This window comes from Thermobia domestica, chromosome 1, assembly GCF_964235325.1.
Source record: "Thermobia domestica chromosome 1, izTheDome1.hap1.1, whole genome shotgun sequence".
Taxonomy (NCBI): Eukaryota; Metazoa; Arthropoda; class Insecta; order Zygentoma; family Lepismatidae; genus Thermobia; species Thermobia domestica.
The window spans coordinates 377,536,970-377,555,120 of record NC_137454.1 but is presented as its reverse complement, the minus strand read 5'-3'; the positions used below and the strand labels follow the sequence as shown (position 1 = coordinate 377,555,120).

The window sequence follows — 18,151 nt, the reverse complement described above, 5'->3', positions numbered from 1 at the left end:
TCTATAAGTATTGCACAATTCCAATATCCTTTCATAAATTACTTTGCACCCTAACAGAGCCAAACTGTGTCACTATTACATAAATGGATTGGACCCTCTCAGAGACAAAGACCACCTTTACGTTTGCACTACTTACCTTCGACTTTTCATATTGCCATGGTTACTATATTTAAAATGGGTGAAAATTATGTTATGCACCTACAGATGCTAGTGATAGAATACGGAATTTTTCAAGTAGTCCTTTATACAGTTAGCTTCGCATCAACAACAAATGTAAAGGCTCTTATTTCACAGTTAGTAAACGTGTGGTTTTAGTATATCTATATTAGTGAAGCGAGCGTTTTGCGAAAGATTGTGCTATCCAATTTGTGTGTCTGTCCGTCCGTCTGTTCCAAGATCACTCTCGTATTACCTATTCTATGTTCATGAAACTTAGTGTGTTCCTTCTTTTCGCTTGCAAAAATGACCCTGTTTTTCTTACTAACATTCAGCCACACACAAACACTGATAATAGAAATAGATCTACCAATTAATTCAGTAGTTATAATTCAGTATTCAGTAGGTAGTTACACAGAGTGAACGGAAAGAAACTCCCTATTTTTAATATTTTTCCTCCTAAAATCTAGTAAGTATATACTCAATGTTTTTCACCCATGTACTTTATTATATACCATTATCATTTCAAAAGTTACAACTCAATATGTGATCCACAATTTTCTTGACACTGTCTCAAACGAACAGGTACTTGTGCTACGACCTTTCTCAAGAATTCAACAGGAACACCACTTATGACCTCACTTATCTTATTCCCAAGTTTGCCAAGAGTTTACGGTTTTCTGCGCTACACTTCTTTCTTAAAAAGAATGAGGTGAGGTCTGGACTTCGCCCTTACCATTCTGTGGGACTTCAGTGACCTATTTCCCGTCCTGCGGGATGTCATCAAGCTATTGTCTTACAGGCAAGGTGTAATGAGGCGGAGCTCTATTTTGCATAAATAACAGTACATGTGATTCGTCTTATTCAGGAGGGGCCGCGGTGGCTCAGTGGTAGAGCGTTCACCTCTGGTGCTTAGGGTCCCGGGTTCAATTCCAGCCCCCGCCAGGTGAACTTTGTGGTGGAAAAACACCGTGTGCGTGGGTTTTCTCGGGGTTCTCCCGTTTCCTCCCACTTTCTTCATTCCACCATTTCATTCATTTATCATAATCACCGTCTCATTTAGCCTAACCGGCATAACTGTGGGACGTAAAACTCAAATATTTCATTTCATTTCATTTTCGTCTTATTCAGGAATTGTAGGCCTTTAAAAATATCTAATATTTCCTGATATCTTTTGGCAGTCATAATGTCTCTTAACAGATCGGGTCTAATAATGCGGGATGAAGTTATTCCACACCACACCATCACTTTCGGCTTGCCCTGAATTTTTTTAGCGGTCTCTTTGGGATCACCTCTACCCAATAATGGCTACTATGTCGATTAGCGAACCCCCTACATGAAACAGAGCTTCATCACTCCACAGAATTTTTCAAACAGATGTAGATGATCTTCATTCCATGTCATCAAGAAACATGTTAATGGATATTATCCGAGCTGGTTCACTTATAGTATAATTAGAAAAATAAAATCCAAATCATATCATCATAAAAAATGGAAAAGTGGAATAACTGCAAGCCTATATCATCGTGAAAAATTTCATGAGTTACGTAAACAGATAAAGACCGACATATCAATTGCGTATAAAACATTCATTCTAGAATCAGAACTTTCTATTCATAATGATCCGGGCCAACTTTGGAGTTTTGTCAAAAGCAAAACCAAGCATATGTCATCAGCCTCCTTTACTTACAATGGGAAAGAACTAAATAAGGACAGTGAGATTGCTAAGGCCTTCGCGCATTACTTTCAATCTGTTTATAACAATGTATCAGCAAAATATGACGTAGACAGTTTTATATCTAACAAGACGGAATGCATTAGCCTATTGGACAACTTTCAACTTGGTGAAATTCAACTGCGAGAAATTGAAGTGGCTATAAAGGCACTCAAACCAAAAGCGTCATGTGGACCGGATGGTATTCCTCCGTATGTTGTCAAAGGCTGTATTGATATATTCAAGCATCCGCTCCATACTATATTCAATATGTCCATAAGAACAGGCACTTTTCCAGACTTATGGAAAGAAAGTTTAGTGTGTCCAGTGCCAAAGTCTGGAAATAAAAGCGAAATACAAAACTTTAGACCTATAGCTATATTATCTCCTTTTGCCAAAATTCTTGAGAGTATTTTATATACACGAATTCTGAATCACGTTAAGCCAATTATATCTATACATCAACATGGTTTCTTACACAATAGGTCTATTGCAACAAACCTAGCAGTTGTAACAAATTTTATAGCAACGGAGTTAGACAAAGGCGGCCAGGTAGACGTTATTTATACCGATTTCAGTAAGGCATTCGATGTCGTGGATCATGATGTTCTAATGGCGAAATTAACAAGCCTAAACTTTTCAAAGTCGGCAATAGAATATATTGTATCGTATTTATGTAACCGGAAGCAATCTATTCTATACAAGGGGCATGTCACCGAAAAGTTTGTTACTCTGTCTGGGGTTCCTCAAGGATCTCATCTGGGTCCTCTGCTATTTCTCCTACTTATTAATGAAATTCCACTTTTTATTGAAAACTCTGAGATTCTCCTATTCGCTGATGATCTCAAATTATATTCTAGAATTAATTCAACTGAAGACTGCACACAACTACAACAAGACCTACAGCGAGTCCAAACATGGTGCGATGACAACAAATTAGTAATAAATGTATCCAAGTGTAAATCTCTGTCTTTTACGAGAAAAAGAAATCCTATCACTTTTGACTATACACTGAAAAAAACTAAATTGTCTAAACCAAGTACTGTCAAAGATTTAGGCGTTATTTTTGATCCTGAACTAAATTTTAATCAACACATAGATATGATAACAAACAGCGCATATAGAAACTTAGGTTTAATTTACAGAATAGGGCAAGATTTCTCCAGTGAGACAACGTTTACAACACTTTATTTTACATATGTTAGATCAAAATTAGAATATTGTTCTACAATATGGACCCCCAATAATAAAAAATACTCTCAAGAAATAGAAAACATCCAAACAAAATTCTTGAAAATGCTTACATACAAAAAAACTAATTATTATCCCAAATATTTTTCCTACAATGATCTAGTAAACAACTTTAATTTTGAAACTCTAGAAAAAAGAAGATGGATGTTGGACTTGTTATTCTTATACAAGTTATTAAACAATAAGATTGACTGTATGGAGTTGGTCTCGAAAATATCATTACGGATTCCCACTTGCAAAACCAGAGTAGAAAATACAGGGACATTTTATTGTGCAAAAGCCAGGAGCAATATATTATATAAATCCCCTATGTGGAGGCTGTGTAAATTATACAATGATATTGTAAATAAGCTTGATAAAGTGGATGTATTTAGTCTTTCACAAAACAGGTTCAGATCATATGTGAAACAAGAAATTTTCTGTAGTAATAGTTAAGAAATTTATATATGTAACGTTTGCTGTATGTACACAACACTGTAATTGGGTATTAAGCCTGTTGTGTTGTATATTAAATAAATAAATAAAATAAATAAATAAATTCCATGAAGGCATCATCATTTAAGGCCTTCGCTCGAACTTCTTACTTTAGCCACCTTTCCCTCTGATACCGAAGTCGATGGTCTACCTGATCTCTTAATACCTACGACACTTCCGGTAGTCAATAATTTTCTGTGACAGTTTTCAATTGTTTTTGCATCCAGAACAGTTTGCCTCCCGTGTTCATCCCTCCACCACCGTTGAACCTGAATTACAGACTACTACATTTCAAACCTAGCTGCAATTTGGGCTCTCTCTTCAATTCTTGTGATCACTTTGTTTTAGACATACATACTACCAAAAGACATACATTCTTTCTCTTTCCTTTCTTTCTCTATTCTTTCTTTCTTTTTCTCTCTATTTCCTTTTCTTTCTTCTTTCTCTTTCTTTTCTTGTCTCTCCTTTCTTTCAGTCTCTTTCTTTCTTTATATCCTGTCTCTTTTTTTTCTTTCTTTCTCTCTCCTTTCTTTCTTTCCTTTTCTTTCTTACTCTCTCCTTTCTATATTTCTTTCCTTCTCTTTCTTATTCTTTCTTTCTTACTTACTCTTTCCTTTCTTTCTCTCCTTTTTTATTTCTTACTCTCCTTTCTTTCTTTCTTTCTTTCTTTCTTTTCTCTCTCTCCTTTATTTATTTTTTCTTTCTTTTTCTTTCTCTCCCCCTCTCCATCTTTTTTTGTTTCTCTCTCTATTTTCTTTTTTCCCTATTCTTTCTTCCTTTTTCTCCTTTCTTTCTCTCTCTCTATTTTTTTCTTTCCCTCTTCTTTCTTCCTTTTTCTCTCTCCTTTCTCTCTCTTGTTTATTTTTCTTTTTCTTACTCTCTCCTTTCTTTCTTTTCTTTCTTTCTTTCTATCTCCTTTCTTTCTTTCTGTTTGTATTCCAAAGTTATAATCACAACTTTTATAAGTCACTGACGAAGATGGAGGTTGAAGTTGAAATTTTCGCCATCTATAAATATTTAGATGTATTGCAGAGTTATAATCATGCATCAGTTTAGTTCCTTCAGTGGGTTATTCTACACTGATATTGAGTTCACATGTTTCGTTGAGGAAGGTGAGTAACGCATTTTAAACACTTAAAATTGTTTAATTTCGTAATAAACTGGCTACAAAATAGAAGCAGAAAATATTAACAATATAACGTTTTTCATAAATACATTCGTTGAAGCATCTAATTGGATTTTTTCTAGTAAAAAACACGTTGCATCATTCGGTAGAAAACACGATAAGCAACACTTTCATATGTTACTCCCTTACTTTATATATACAGCGACATTTTACAGTTTATACAATTCAAAATGATGTCAAGATATTGGTTCTTTAGATGAGAACCCGTACGGTGCGGCGTATGGACTCAAAGGGACAAAATTTGCTGTGTCTGCTGTCTCATCCTCTTCATCTTTCTTCCGCACGGGCTTCGTTGAGCCATGGCATTTGAGGGCAAACTTCAACTCTGCCATAATTTCTGGCCAATAGTCGAGCTGTGGGAGAAAAAAGTAGGTAAAGGTAACACATTTGGTACTCATAAAATTACAATAATATTTTATTACCAACCCAGCAAAATAACGAATTAGTATTATACTTTTCTTTTCCTACGCATAACAACAATGGAAAATTTCTAAGAATACGAGAAAATATCAGTTTCTAAGCTAACTAATTAAGTGTGCCCAATATTTTTTTCTTTAAGATACGTACGACCTCAATACCTCGAACCTTGATAGCTTCAATTTTGGATAATTCGAACTAATATTGAATTTCCGGAACTAGGAAACAGGTAGTTATGAAAATATTATAAATACTTGATAAAAGTGCAATTTACCAGATTAATACGGCGTTGGGCGACCTTTAATCCTAAGCTATGAAATGACGTAGAATGGAGTCATAGAGATTATAAATAGTAGCTAATGGATACTTGACCATTCCCCATGCAGTACATCACTTATTTCCAAGAGAGAGAATGAAGGAAAAAATGTACGCCGGATTCCAGTCTCCTAAACGAACCAGAGATTTTCAGTTATGTTTAGGTCTGGAGATTAAGTTGGCCAGAGGAGATTCTCAATTTCATTCCGATGTTCCTCAAGCCACGCCGCAACAGCTGCAGCTGTTTGAATGAGTGCATACTCATCTTATAATATTGCTCAATTCCCATAAACAACCACTGGACCATAAAACTGCGACATAATCCAATTCCTTTGTTTACTCAAATATAACAATTTTCTTTTCATTATGACCTCAACTATTATAAAAAGTACATACTTAATAATGTCTTGTAAAATATTTTGCAATATCCGCGTTCCTTTTTCTGTTGAATCAAATGTTAACAGAACTTTTTCCACATATATTTTTGTTTTTATTATTCCGTAAACTACTGTCTGTTTCAAATGACAGGTTGAAATAACATGTTTGATATTGCAAGGATGCGATGACGAAAAATTATGATAAAAAATGTCCACGCTGTTACAGAACGGCACTATAGATATAAATGTGCTCCCGACGGATCTTGTGATTAGCGTGTGTGTCTTGTGCACTGGGCTCCAAGTTGGATTCCCTGTGAGAAAGTTGTTTCTCTTTTACTTCATAATATTTCTACATGAATATCAGAGCAATTTTTGTTACTCTATTCTGTGATTGGAAAGTACTTATTTATGTTGGAATTGGAGAATCCCAAGATGCCAAAACAAAAGAGGATTTTTTTTTTCATAGTACAGTAAAGTTGTTTTTGTAGACGTTGTGATTCAAAGTCTACAAACAAAAGCAAATACTACTGATCTCTTATTAAGCACAAAAACGTGATACACCTCCCGCTGAGAATTCCATTGTTAAGAGGGAACAGCAGAACCGGATTAGTCCTTCTGGAGGCCCGGAGCTAGAAAACATATGTGGCCCCTGCTGACTTCGTCTAAAACATTTCTGTGAAAGTTCAGCAGGAAAGTTAAAGGAATATGTTTCATATTTTTGGTCATATGTTATCTTATGGTGATAATTGTATCTTGTATGATACTTTTTATACAGACAGTTGAGATTTTGATTAGAGTGAAGGCCCCCGTCCACCTGAAAACCCGGGGATACATCTCCCCTAAGCCCCTCCCTTAATCCGGCCCTGGGGAACAGGAGGAATGGATACGGATTTAACATGGGCGATAAACACCTTTCGTCTTGAGCCAATGAAGTTCTTTTAAAAAAGAATGCTTAAGACTTCAATATAAACGACAGCTACTTGAAGCTGCATCGATGGAAACTTTATGGACATATTAACGTTGTAATTTGTTACCGGTATATTAATAAACTATGTTCCTACAGAGTTTTCAAATATTAATGGATTCGTATAAATTACAACATTAAAAGCAGAAAATAATTTGTTTCTATGTGTAAACATTTTTTTTGAAGTTGTGCCAAACCGATGAAATTAATTATCCTCAGAAAATACGTCGACGTCCATAGTCACTTTTTCTGCCGTTTAAATTACTTTCCGGTTCTGGCAGAGTTATTCTAATGCACTTATTTTAATCTAGTGTTTTTCTTTTCTTTTAGTCTAATTGCTAATGCTAGTCGTGTAATTTTTAAAAGTAATTGAGTAGTTTTTTTTTCTGCCTGTTTTCAATTGAATTATAAATAATATTTTTACCATAGTTTACGCATAATTTTACACTTCTCAGAGAAGATGCAAAGAAAAGTGCTAGAAAAATCCGTACCCTGTCCTTCTTCGTAGTTTTCTTCATTTTGTATAAGAACTCGAGAAATGCTATTATGGACGCAACTGCAACGCCTCCAATCAGTACCACGAAAACACCACCTTCTGATCTAGGTCGTTTACGTTTACTTGAACTAGCGCATTCCATTTTAGATTAGAAAATGGTTATTCCTTTGTATAGAAGAAAATCAAAATTCGGCGCAAGATTCGCCAGTGATCACTTCAAGTAGTACTTGCATACACTACAACAGATGTCAAAAATCTGCTCTTTAGTTCTGTATTTTGAACTACGTATTTCAAGACAAATAAAAAAACAGAAAAAAAGACTGTTATTGGTGGAAAGCAACAATAGGCAACAATATAGTGTATCAGAGAAGCCGACGAAATTGTTGCTGCGTACAGAAATAGAAAAAAAGAGAAATATGACTATAGTTCACAATAAAGTGTATAGATGTCCAAATGAACTCCTTCGGGTATTCCAAGCGATTTACATTTTGAGGGTATTTGCAGATGGGTATATCCAACGTTAGAGATTTGTACAGCATTTTCTCTGCCATCTGGTTGTTGTTTCCTCAAACAGTTTGGAAACCAGATACGGGATTTTTGGCGTAAAGCTATGATAAACTATTCGTCTTCCGTTTCGAAATAAAGTAGAATGAATATTGGTCCGATCATAACGTAAAAGGTAGTTCATGCAGCGTTTTCGCACAGTTTGAAGAAACAGCCACCAGATGGAAGTGGAAATGCAGTACAAATCCTCCACATTGAGTCATCAATCTATATTATTTTTGTTATCTTTGATTGAGGGTGGACTGTATAAGCTACAGAGACTCTACTTGAAGCAGTAGATAAATTTTATATTCCACGGGTCCAACGGACCCATGCTATAAATGTGTGATACAAATATTAAACATAAAATAATAGAAAATAAAAAGTGAAAGCAAAATAATTTCAATAGCAGTGAAATCCTAAACCTTCAACACGAGCATACCTAGCAGCACGGTTGAATATATAAAATATGTAACTATATATTGATAACCACGTTCTGTTATGAGTCCATTGGACCCATGGTATGCATCGAAGGATTAACAATAGGTGGCTATATCACAGTTTTCGACTGCACAGTTTTCGACCAAAAGTGAAAAAAAGAAAAAAAAAGAAAGGAAGAAAAAGCCGAAGCGGTACCTCCAGACCAGAACAGCTCTCTTCGGCACTGTATAAAGCAAATTGGAAGTAATATCATAAATAATAATGTACTAATATACAACTTGAATATCAAATTTCACTGTTAGTTTTCTTTTCTTGTATGTATGTTTAACTTATATTTGTTTTCGTAATAATCTAAACTTTCAACATACGACTATCATTCTCCTAAATTTTCGTAAATAACTATAAAGATGGTCCTAAATTTTCCAAATAAGTACAGATAACAATCACGAAACTTCATAATTGACTTTTTTAGAACATGTTGGCTCAAATTGGTATATCATATGACTACCTTTCCATTTCAAAAAATATCACATATTTCAAAATGACGGACTTCAAAATAGCGGCGGAGGTTCCTGATCTACTTTGCCCATTTTTCTTTTCAATATGTGAAACTACCACTGTTTGAATTGTCTATCTTTCACTACTTTTACGATTCAACAGTTTATTTGATATATTTCCATAACATAACATAGCCGTTCTCCCACAACTTTGACCCCTTCCCCTCCGTTCCTTATGGCGCTCAGCCGCTACAATTTTGCACATAAATATATTTTCACATCCTCTATCAGGCACACTATGTCTCATCCTACATCTCAATTCATCCATTTGGACTCTTTACTTGTTAGTCGGTTATAAAAAGTGCATTCGCATAGATTTTTAGCCCTTAGTATCTCAAGGCGACTATAAGGCTGGAATCACTATGGACTGGAAGAACCTAGCAATGTTAAAGAAAATGACTTCCAGCCCCAAAGTTGCTGATCTTATACTCACATTACCGTTCACTTAATGTTTAAGAGATAGCATATAGTTGGATTTAAAAAATAACCTTTTCTTAGAAGTATGAATAATTTGTTTACTATACATAATTTTTTCGTTTATTGTCAGATAAAAACAATTTGTAACATAATTTTAAATAAATATTTGACGGGGACAAGCCAAAATTTGGGGTACCGCTGCCCCTCCGTGCCCCTCCCTAGCTACGTCCCTGGAATGGAGAAAACAAGTTACAGAGTTAGTTCTGTTAATGGTTCTATATTTGATATTAACCGTTAATTCCGTGCATTTTTAAGTTGTTGTTTATTGACACTATATTCTCTCCTTTTCTCTTTCTGTCTCAATGTGTAAATTTGCACAAATATTAAGCAAGTCATGAACCCTCAGTTATATTTGCAACCTAAGGAGAAATACGCTTAGTATAGATAAGTTCTTCAACTCGTAAAGTATTATCAAATTTTGCATTTTTAATATTTACAAATAAATGACAGCATAACAATATTTAGCGTTTTTAAAAGATATTTAACGAATAATGAAATCAGACAAGTTCTTCTTTCGAAGTAACATTACGTATCAATCAGTGGCGCCGAAACCTAGGAGCTCAGGCCCTGTTAGACCCCGAAAATTTTCATAAGGGGTGGGTTCTTCCCCTGAAAGATTCACTCACACTTTAATTGATTTGCAGGTAGGACTACTGTTAATAGTTTCAAAACTCAGCGCAAGGCTTTGCGTTTACTTAAAAGAATTCATATACCGCATAATCTATCCGTATATTATTTGATACGCATACACAGTATGTATAGCCATTTGAAGTAAGATAGCTTGTTTATATAATCCCTCATTTGAGTTAATTATAAGATTATGTAAATTCCCGGCTGTTATCTTATCATCGGCGCGTCTGATATTGGTATATTTTTTTCTGGTACTGTGCTGTGTACTGTGAGTACAAGTATGCAAAGACTCCTGTTTGTCATTTCTTCAGCCAGCGTTTTGCCCCACTCCTGCACAAAAACACTCTTTACTAATTAATTTTTAACAGATGGGGGCAACTTCATGCTGCTGTTCTAGCTACTCTACCAGGCATTATTAATTTTGGAGCGGGCATTATTTGGGTTGCCTAACTCACGGATTTTGTACCTCAAGAATTTCTGTGGCCCGCTGTACATGAGACGAAAGTAAGTATAGGAAATGGAAAATGCATTTAAGAAAAGGTTCTAAAAAATGTACCTCATTGGTAAAGTTTTAAGAAACAAACCCTCATACATTATTTCCTATGGAGTATTGTTCTTTATGGGGAACGAAAATGGCCACTAAACAAAACCAACAAATAAAGACTGGAGGGTTTCGAAACCAGAGTATGTCGGAGGGTTGAAAACATTGTTTGGGATAGAGAAAAAAGGAATACGTAACTTTTAGGATTAATCGATGAGAAAAACAATGTTTTAAAATCAGGAAGAGAAATTTCTGAGAACACTCACTGAGAATTGTCAACAATAATGGAAGGTAAAAGAGGGAGAAGCGGGGAAATCTACAATTGAAAGATAATAAAAAAGAAATGGCTTTGTCTAAAAATCATTTTTAAAATTATCCTTGTTACCATCTTTACTTGTCCTCGAGGTTTTGTGTACTGTATTCAAACAGTTCTGCGAGTATTAGTTTTCTATATTTGAACTCCCTTTTGTTATGTAAATCTATCGTTTTTTTTCTGAATAATTCGCAGGTAGAAGAAATATGTCAGAATCATATTTTACCAAATACCAATTTTTTTAAAGTGAAGAAAACTAGTCCTTAATTGATTTTCAGCGAACTCTGATTAGAAACCTCCACTGCACTTAGCTTCAGGGGCCAACAAGGGCCGGGAAATCCCGGCAACTGCCCGGGGTGCCAAAACGAGCCTCAAAAGTAGATTTTATAACGTTTTTTACTGTCTTTTCTATTTTATATTATGGTAAAGTAGCGTCAATTACATATTCTTTTTCCATTCCACCATGTAAGAAGAGAGTTTCATAGTACTACGTAGGCTGTACCAACAAATGAAGACATAGCATGTAGAAAGAAGAGTGGAGATAGTGTTGCTATTGTTTATAGGGGCAATGTTCTTTGCGAACTTTCCCAGACAATGAATGTTATTGGATTTTAATTATGTTACTCTTTTAAAGTGGTAGTGGAAGGGGAACAGTTTATACAGCAGTTACTTTTGATTTTTTTAGATGCGACACTGCCGCGCCAAACTGTCGGACTTTGTTGAAAGAAGTATCTAGATGTTATTGTTTCGTTATGTACGTTCGTAATGTATTTGAAATTGTTTATTTTGTTGCTAATTTTTAGTAATAATGAAATTTAACTTTTTATTGAATTTTTGTTAAGTTTTGTGGTGCTATTATCTATCACGTCTGAGGCCAAAGGTTGCAAAATTAAGAAAACAATTTGTGTAAATTATTCTATATTTTAAGGTAGAGTGTTTATGGAAGGAAAAGATATGGACGCTTTCTCATGAAGCTCCCTAAATTGACTTTGAAATGGTTTCCTTACTTATCGAACTTACGAAAGTTAGATGATTTCTAATACTTGATGAAACTTGTTATTAAGCTTTAGTCTTGTAAGAGTGTTCAGCTTTTGTACAATTTTATGCATGCTAAGGACTTCAATTACTAGGATATACATAAAAAGAGTTGTTTATATTGCTGTGTGTAAAAACGTTCAACATACGTAAAATGTATTTATTGGTGTCTCATGTTGTTAGAATAGATTGTTACATAATTGGATATATGGTAGAATGACTCTTGATTTTATTGATATAACAAAACAATTTACAATATAGCACTAATCATGTCACCATTAGTAGTATTTAATTATCGCTGTTCTATATTGTGTTTGTTTATACATATCGGTGCATAAGTAATAATAATAAAAGAGCACAATGTAATTAATAAAATATGTATATTTTTAAGTACTAGGTCTAAATATACTTATATCATGTATTTGAGTATTTTTTTTTTCTTTTTGAAAAATTGATTTAAAATGTTCACTGTAATAAAATGTAAAATATAGGCTAGGAATAGGGGGCGCCAAAAAGTCACTTTATCCGGGTGAAAATTTCGTCTTGGTCCGCCCCTCCTTAATTTCGTTAACAAATTGTTAGGTCCAAGCCTGAAATGTGGTTTATTATAACTCTGAAAGACAAATCTCTACTTCGTCAAGTTTCAAATGGTGATGGATCTTATGAAGCTTAACAAGTGTATGAAGTATTGTGGTGTCCAGGCATTGGGTAGTAAGAATTCACACTGTCTCAATTTTGAAGCAGATCAGATGAATATATATAATCCTTGCAATGAATATATTTAAAACAACCATCAGATGAAGGACGAATAGTGAGATAAATATTTGATTCAAATATTGGCTTACTTAAAACATACAAAACGATAATCATGCGTGTTGTTCTGTATGGCTGCGAAACATGGTCAGTTACTCTGAGGGAAGAACATGGACTGAAAGTATTTGAGAACGAGACGAATATTCGGATCTAAGAGGAACGGGAATGGGGAATGGCGGAAACTTCATAACGAGGAACTACATAATTTATATGGTTCACCGAACATTGTTAGGGTCGTCAAGTCTAGGAGGCTTAGGTGGGCAGGTCGTGTAGCTAGAATGGAAGAAAGTAGAAACGCCTTCAAAGTCTTGCCTGGAAGACCAATCGGAAAACGACCATTAGGAAGACCTAGGCGCAGATGGGAGGACAATATTAAGATGGATCTCGCAGAGATTGGAATACAAAGTAGAAACTGGATGCAGTTAGCTAAGGATAGAAGTCAGTGGAGAGCTTTTGTGAACGCGGCATTGAACCTCCGGGTTCCATAGGCCATAGAGTTAGTTAGTTAGTTAGTTAGAAAGTGGGGTTCTTATTAAGTACAAAGTGACGCAAATATACATAAATATAAACTCCTGAAATTCTAATAAGGAATGCTGTTACAAGAATCCTATTTTCTAGTTGTCGAGTAATATTAAATTAAAATGCTTGATGATTATTTTCACGTAATGAAATATGATCATTATTCATACAATGTAAAATCCAAATTTCTCTTCCTGGCAAAAGGTAGAACTGTTCTGAAAATTAACTTAAATTTTTGGAGGTGTAATTTGAAAGTAGATTAGAGACTTTAGGTAGATTAACGTCCCACCATTGTGCATTGGGGTTAAAGCAGACAGTGATAATAGGATGGATGGTAGTGTTGTAATAAATAACATGGGAGAAAACGACGGAATTCTGACAACACCCACACTTACGATGTTTATCCACCGAAAAGTCTAGGGACTACAAGTGGCAGAAATAAGATAAGTGACAAACATATTTTTTCAATAATGATATATAATTTTAAATATTCTTATTGTGCTTTTGTGTTTATTTTTAATACTAATTGCTGAGTTAATTGCTCATGAACTTTACAGGAGATAAATTACTGAAGTTTATCGGCTTCCCTTTAAAAAAATCGTTTTAAGAACCGAGCTTTTAAAAATTAAAGAAAAGTAACTACCCTTAAGGGCAGCAAAATTTATTCAAATTTTATATTTATTTTCGGCAATAGTATATTCTAAGAACTTAAGTGTGCCATGAATACTTTAACACTGACATTGCAAGTAAATGTGATTTTCCTTTGATTCTTAAAGTCTTCAATTCGTTTAGAAACCATGATCAATTTCATTTTCTATGTAAAACACTGGTTGTATGAATCACACGTTACATCAGAAAATAGCAGAAATTTTCCGTCATCCTTACTTTTGCTCATATCGATGTTTTTTTTTTTTCTTTCTTCATAAAATTTCACTAGGTTTAAGTTCAACGAAGGAAAATGGACAAAAGCATGTTTTGGGGACATTCGAATTAGCAGTGAATCAACAAATTGTGTAAAGTAGATGGTTAAACGTTGTAATCTATTTGTAGTTATGTCATTTCCCGTACTTGCATTGCTCGTTAAATTATTCTAGATTAATAATATAAATAATGTATCAATTCTGCAACTAAAAATTACAGATTTCTGTGTTGTAGTTATTTTGTTTATTCATGTACACCCTTCGGTATTCATATTTTCGAATTAATACTACATATTTATTGAAAGCCAAGTCACCTCTTCAACATTCTCCTCTTATCTCGATATTTAATCAATTCCTGCAAGAGTCTTCGGTGCTACAATATACAACTTAAGGCAGGTAGTAGAGTTATTTTCCTTTTTTTTTCCTCTTGTGTTTTATAGTTTTCAGGATTTTGCAAACCATAATAAAATGAATCACATTCTTGTAAATTTAAACATTATATATTTGAAATGTATATATAAAGGGGGGATGGGAAGAAAAACAGTTTGACTTAGGTCTTCTTCATCCATGAATGAGCAGTAACACATATAAAGAAGTTAAAGTCAAAACAGTTTTTTTTCTACTGTTTTGAAAATTAAAGAAGCGAATAGAAAGAAGTAAAAAAAAAAAAATATTAAGCTTAAAATGCTTTCTCAATAAACTTCGTTCCTTATAGAAAGATTCAATTTATTGTTTATAGCCAACAATAGTTCCCTGGCGCAAATTCCGGAGGTATGAGGGGGAAATGTCTCCCAATCTTGGAACTGGGGGGACTGTCTCTTCCAGTAATCCGATTTATTTTTTATTTATTTATTTTTAAGAAACGTGATGATTTGTGAAGATGTGTAAGACTAACTATGAATTTCCTTATTCCATCAGAACATTACGTCGTCTCTTACATAGTGTGGGGTTTCCGTTTAAATCAGTGTCAAGAAAAAGGGTGAAATATGAGTCCAATGAAGTTATTACTTAGAGATACCATTATCTCGAAGAAATTAAAGCTTACCGTTCCGCGATATACTGTGATGTATACGTAGACGAAACTTGGTACGATAGCAACACATGCCAAATCAAAAATTGGTCCGACAACTCTTGTCAATTGCACAGTTTCAGCTTCGGACAAAAAAGGGGAAAGGATCGTTATTATGCACTTTAGCGGCCGATTTGCTTTTGTAGATAGTTCTTTATTTATAACTCACAAGAAGATGTCTGATGCTCCTCCTGTCGACTATCGTAGGATAATAAACGTAGAAATTTTCGAGCATTAGGTTAAAAACTCCATACTAAAACGCTTAGAGGAAGTATCTTCTATATATTTGTATACTACCCCTTCTCATAGTTGTGTAATTCATCCGAAGCCTTATACTTCGTCGAAAAAAGAAACTATTCTTAATTATATGCTAATCTACAATAGTGCCATATCTAGTCCGGTCCCGATAATACCTGTTCTCCAAATTATTGAAATGGTGTGGTCGCAATTAGAACGGACGGTAGCACCCCACAAGGGCGAATCCAGGACGGACTTCAGGGGGGGTTGTAATACTGCTACTTAGAGCTACTTTTAAGAGCTCCAAACTCTGGGATGGGTTTTATTTATATATAAAATAAAAAAGTTACCTTTTCTGCGGGGGGGCGATTGTCCCCCTGGATCCGCTAATGGCATCCCAAAAGATGAAAGGCGAACTCCTACCAAAAGTGGTGTCTTTTTTAAATAGTGCATTCAACAGAATTAGAGTTGACGAGGATATTGAAGACAGTTACAGAAATCTTCAATCAACTCAAGTAGAGTTTTAGTGGAAATAACAGATTTGTCAACAGACGATTCTGACTTAGATCAGGAGTAGCACTTTTCTAGGGATTGGCACTTTTCTCCATGGTTTTTAATATTCTCTTATTTTCGTAGATCATGCACCTTATAAAGTTTGTGGTTGGTTGCTATTCAATTATTTTTTTTGTTCAAAATATTTTTATTCACGAATGGGTGAATATATAATAGCATGTTTTTACAGAATTTCCCATTTAAAAATAATTTCCCTATTTATTTTTGCGTTAATTAAGATATTGATATATTTTATTGCAAGTTTTTAATTTGTAATATAACGCTTGCTCTTGTAGAAGAATTCACATACAGTTAGAGTAATAGGTGGCAGTTTTATTTTATTACCACTGGTAATACAACATATTTCTTTTATCCTTTATTATTCATTACCCGAAGACCGAAAATAACATAGAAGCAAAGTTACCTGACATACAACCAACAAGGAAGTGAAAAATTCAGGAGGGCTGAAAGTAGTCGAAGACGAACTAATCCTAGTTACAGATTTGATTTCGAGATGAACATTGGTTAAGAAACCTGGGCGATATGTATCTTTAATTAATGCTACTTATTTAACACCTATTCCAGTAATGCATTTAAATTTCTTATTGTTAAATGTAAAACTTTACCAAGATTACTTTTAAAAGTCAAGAATATAAAGTTACTGGACAAGATTTTTTTTTTTTTTTTTTTTTTTTTGAGACGAGGTGAAAAAGAATTCTTTGAGAATCGAGATGAGGCTTCTTCAAACTTAACGAGACGTCTCTTCTCGTGGGCAACACTAGTCAAGATCGATTTAAATCGTTTCCGCGCGTCCCAATTGGGATAATATACAATAAATCTAAACAACATTTCTTTAATCGCCTATTTATTGGCTTCAATGATAAGAACCATAAACCCAGCCCAAGTCACTAAGCTTAGGATACGTTTTCACGTAAGGCATTTGCAAGCAATTGTATTATATTGATTTTAATATAATAGGAAAATATTTACATACAAGTCATCATTTCCACAATAGCCTGTTTTAAATTTTATTTTAAGTTTAGTTTACTAACGGCTTTATCAACCAAGTGGTAATCAAATTTCAATTTTCTGATATTTTGCACTAATGTTGATTTTTAATTACCTGGGATTTTTTCTACAATAAAACTAAACTTATAGGTATAATATTATAGAAAAATGACTCTACTTCCCCTTCTCAGCAACCGAATTTTTAAAATAAAATAATTTATGGATTCGTGAGATACTCTATTCTTAGCAAAAGCTATTTGAACCCTCTTTTACTCCCCTATAAGACATACTTCTAAACAATCTATTCTTAGTCCTTGATTTTGACAAAGGAACATGTGGTGTTCAGATATTTTCAAGAAAAAAAAAATGTGACAACCTTGTTCTCCAGCACGTGCGGAAAAGACTTTTGTGCACACTTGTGGTTATGCTTGCGGAAGGGGCTCTTTCTTACGAAGGTATGGGTAAGGGCCGTTTATCGGTGGCCGCGACTATACTTGCTTTTGTCTACTGTTTATTTTCAGGGCATATTCTCTTCAGCTTTTATTCAAATTTTCTAACATCTTTTAATTTTTGTTTGATATTGCTCAGCGCAACAAACACCATGTCATTTACAATACGTAAAACCTAATTCCTTTTTTACGTCTTCCAGCATCTTGTCTCACATATGGAGATCCACCGTCCACCTCAGGCCCGTAGTCAGCTGAAAAATGTAGAGGGGGCCGGTAGAAGTTAGGGGGTCCCGATCCAACCACATTATAGTTCATCAAATAGTAACATTAGCAATTCATCATATCTTCTCTTGAATGTTTAAACATAATACTATAATTCCCCTCTACCTACACACATTGACACTCTGTAATCTACGTGAGAAAAACGTAAATTTTATTACATAGGTATTACTAACTTCACGAATTAGTAGTATTACATGTGGGAGTATTAAAACATATATTTTAATTCTATGTGTAAAAACCTGATCGCTACAATAATAAAATGTCCTACCAACGAGGGATACTTTGTGTCCACAACATAAAAGGATGTCAATTTACGATAAATCAGAACATTCAAATTGTATATATGATTAGTATATATTTCAGGAAAGTATAGCTCAATAACTAGAAAGTACTGAAAATTAATGATATTACTAGT

General features: G+C 34.2%; 1 protein-coding gene and 1 long non-coding RNA gene across 2 annotated transcripts in view; one reads left to right on the top strand and one right to left on the bottom strand.

Moving 5' to 3' along the window:
• LOC145682543 (protein prune homolog 2-like) overlaps positions 1-18,151 on the top strand; it is a 244,463-nt gene that overhangs the window by 7,266 nt on the left and 219,046 nt on the right. The window lies entirely within an intron of this gene.
• Positions 4,749-7,437, bottom strand: LOC145668288 (uncharacterized). The gene is made up of 2 exons (XR_014128004.1): positions 7,346-7,437; positions 4,749-5,134 (listed from the first exon to the last, which is right to left on the bottom strand). It is a non-coding gene; the product is annotated as an uncharacterized LOC145668288 (long non-coding RNA).